Source organism: Fukomys damarensis, unplaced genomic scaffold (assembly GCF_012274545.1).
Source record: "Fukomys damarensis isolate Sample0158 unplaced genomic scaffold, DMR_v1.0_HiC HiC_scaffold_39, whole genome shotgun sequence".
In the NCBI taxonomy this organism is placed as follows: Eukaryota; Metazoa; Chordata; class Mammalia; order Rodentia; family Bathyergidae; genus Fukomys; species Fukomys damarensis.
In genome coordinates this window covers 82,467,013-82,470,804 of record NW_022900951.1, presented here as the reverse complement: position 1 = coordinate 82,470,804, position 3,792 = coordinate 82,467,013, and the positions used below count along the sequence as shown (strand labels likewise).

The following is a 3,792-nucleotide window of genomic DNA, read 5'->3' as shown; positions in this document are numbered from 1 at the left end:
ATATTGCCTATTTGCCTATTCTGGCACCTAATTTCTACAAATGATTTTAAAATCTGGCTTGTCAATCCCCATTAAACAGACCTATTAGGTTCTCATTTGTGATTGCAGGGAGTTAATACATTATTTTGAGGAGAAATAATTTTTTATAACATTAATTCTTCTGGCCCTGGAAACTGCTATGTTATGCTTTTTATTCACTCTTCTTATTCACCTTTAAGAATGTTTCATAGTTTTACCAATTGCAGTCATTTCTAAATATAAAATATCAACTACAAATCCTTAAAGAGGTACATATCTGAATATTCTGAAATTGAAGAGAAAACTGGACAAAAATCACAATAAACCACATTTAAAATAAGAATAAATAGGAAGAAAAGGGCTAAAGTTGTAGGGGAAGTGGGAAGGGGAGGGGAAAGGAAATAAGGGAAAAGAAAAAATGTGAGAAAACAAAATAACGGAAACAAAGATTTGTAAATAGGGAAGGGTGGAGGAGGCGAAGGGAGGGCAGGAGTATGGGGATAAAACAAGAACCAAGAGCCTTCATGTAAAGGTACAAGACCCCGATGATGAATGTAACTGTATTGTATGCCTAAAATGTACCAATAAACTCAATGAGAAAAAAAAGAAGGAACAGACTTGACAGAACTATTTTAAAGGCAAAAATATCACTAAAGTAGCCATTACATCTTAGTAATAAATAGCAATGTAACAAGGGAGAAAGCACAACTAGACGAGTTACAATTTTCTAGAGAATAATTTTATTTACTTGCTTGTGAGCAAGATTATGTAGTGCAACTATAACTACCTCTATTCTTGTACAACTGCAAGTCTTAAAGCTACTTGGGTGCCTTTGCTTACATTTGGGATTTTATTATAAGTCCCATGTGATTTTTACAATAATCAATGCTCTGCAACTTACCTTTACTTTGTATTAAAAAGCTGACATTTTCTCTTCCAACTACAACTTCTTCTTTTTTTACATCAATTTGTTCAGTGGAGGAGAAATACTTTTTCTGGGAATTCCTCAAAACCCAAACATGTAAAATAAAATAAAACCTCAAATTAACCAACACATAAAATATTCACCAGTTTATCTAACTCCAAAACATAAGGATACTCCCTCTCCACAAGTACTCCCATGCTCTTGGGCTTGGAATCCTATCTCTGGTAGAATCAGTGATGATGGCATTTACTTTTGGAATGTGAGGAAACTGCTGACTATAACCCAAGTGATTATGGCTTAATCTCATATCCCTGCTGGTGAACACATTGGTGAACTAAGTGCAACCATCTTCAGTAACTATCATACTTATCCATGAACTGTCTCCATTTTTTTATATACCAATACAAATTTTAAAATATGATACACTATTGCTTGTGTACTGACAATATCTGATGATAATTTCACTTGGCTTTAGAACAGTCATGATAAATTTTTCTTTTTGGTACAGGGGATCGAACTCAGGACCTTGTTCTTTTGAGGCACCAAATCTGTATGGGAAAATTGTATTTATATCTTCTTTTGCTGAGATTTTTAATTCACAAAGTTAGAAATTCAGTCTACAATTTAGATTTTTATTGTCTTTAACTCTGAGGTTTTACTTCCCAGGAAGTGCTGAAACTTCCCCACTGCTGATTGATAATTCTAAACTTTAGGGCTTTTAAGATGTCATGTCAAGTTTAAAAATAAAATTTTAAATATTTTTGGACAGCCCCATCTCTTATCACAGAAAAGAAGAAAGCACATCTCTTGCCATATTCTAGCTATTTAGGTTACAGGAACTGCTGCCCTATGACACAGCTCTTTCTATAAGTAACTGACAGAAAAACTTATTTACATTAGGGACTCTTCTTTAAAAGAGACCACCTTTTTATCCAGATGCCATAAAAGCAGGACTAGGCTGAGCCAAAATTATTCTGTAATCACTCATAAAGGGTTTTTTGTTGCTGTTGTTCTTTGTTTTTTGTTTTGTGAAACATGGATTTCTGTTGGCTGGATCCAATGCTTAGCCTTTAAGATTGTTTCAGGAAGACATTATGACAAGTTTATGGATTTGAGTTTTGTGAGTCCTGCGGGCAGGAAGTCAGTGATTTGTGACTTTGAAACTGGCACTTAGTCTGTGGAAGGAACTTGCAAGTCTTTGACAACTATTTGGGTTGTATCCCATATCTTAGCATAGTTAACAAAATCTCATGGGTAATGTGTACCTCTGATATTGATTTAGGGTGTCCAAATATCAATTACTAAAGTACATTTAATGATGCAATCATAAAAAATTGTAGATACTTAGTTTTCTAGAAAAGCAGCGTTTTTGAGGAAGCCTTACTTTATGGCCCTGGGGATAGCAAATAGTTCTCACATGAGAGAGCCTCCTTTTATCTGTCTGAAGTCTCACAAAGCAGCATCAACCAGTGACGACTGGATTAGACTAAACTGTAGCAAAAAGAAAAGGGATCAAATAAAAAGTTTACTTTGGTAGTAGAAAGTAGGCTAACAGTGAGAATGGAGACAAGATACAAGGAGAAAAATAAAATAAGACAGAAGGGATCAGAAACATAAAACATAGTTTGGAGGATCAAAACAAAACCAGGAAATACTATGATAACATATACCAGATATGTTATCTCTAGTTTTTTCTGTTGTATAAGAAGGGGGAATGTGTGTGGGAGGGTATTTATATAATAAACATTATTTGTGTACCCCAGTAATCCTAGCTTTGTGGGCCTGAGTTGCATAAGGAATGCTCCATATTGTTTTCTAAGCTGCTATTGCTGCCCTATTTGTTCAAAGCAACCAAAAGTGATCACGTGGATTGAAAATTGAGTTCTGCACCAACAGCCTCAGTAAGAGTATTACCTCTGGAGTCAGAGATCTGTGGAAGCTCCTGTGAAAGAATTAAATGTGTTAAACCATTTCATGTATTATTCAAGAGAACATACGGATGTCTAGCTAAGAATGGTCACGTGACCTTAAGAAATCTTTGTAATTATGTTTGTGGTGAGACAACTTGGCATAGCTGTCAAGGATTTGAGTCAGGCCATGGCTGGAACCACAGGTGGATACATAAATAACCTTTTACATTATTTCTTTGTAGTGGCTTAACATGAGATTCTTATAATGTGGAGATACAATTTTTAATTATAAGCATTATGGCTACCAAAGAGGGACCCAGATTTTCAAAATGTGGTCTTAAATTTAAAATGATGCAACTTTGTGCAAGGCCCTGTGTTTAAATCCTAGTTGCAAAGATTATTTAAATGGAAAAAATGATATGACTACCAAGGAGAAAGCAAAATAAATTAATCCTTCAAGGACTCAACATGTTTTTTGCAATGTGAAAATGATAAGATTCTTAGCTTCTGTCATGGGAATCATGGTGCATTTAACCCTGCAGTCCATCTGTCTTGACTGGAGTCTAAGAATGACTGCTATGACAACTTAGAAGATATAGTAGTAAAACTGTGAGAGTTAGGCAATTGTCTGGAATCTCAGGTAGACACCTGAATAGCTCCTTGTGTGATTTTTTACATAGTGGTTTAATGCATGAGATTCTGAAAATGAGAAATTGTGACTGTTAATTACAAACTCTATAGCTACAGTATATTCAACAATTGAATTGTACCAAGCTTTCCTAAATGAACACATTATTAATAAAATATGGCTTTTAATTTAAAATGTTATAGCTGCCAAAAAAGAAACAAAATTAATTATCCTTCAAGATTTCAATGTGTGTGTGTGTGTGAGTGTGTGTGTGTGTGTGTGTGTGTGTGTGTGTGTGTGTGTGCGCGTGT

At 34.8% G+C, this 3,792-nt stretch overlaps 1 protein-coding gene across 2 annotated transcripts in view; it reads right to left on the bottom strand.

Moving 5' to 3' along the window:
* Window positions 1-3,792, bottom strand: part of Pwwp3b (PWWP domain containing 3B) — a 29,506-nt gene that overhangs the window by 23,361 nt on the left and 2,353 nt on the right. Inside the window, exon 2 of one of the 2 annotated variants that reach the window (XM_033760407.1) lies at window positions 920-1,023. The gene's annotated coding sequence lies outside the window, so the exon portion shown is untranslated. The remainder of the gene's footprint in view (window positions 1-919; window positions 1,024-3,792) is intronic. The other variant, XM_033760408.1, reaches the window with a different exon arrangement.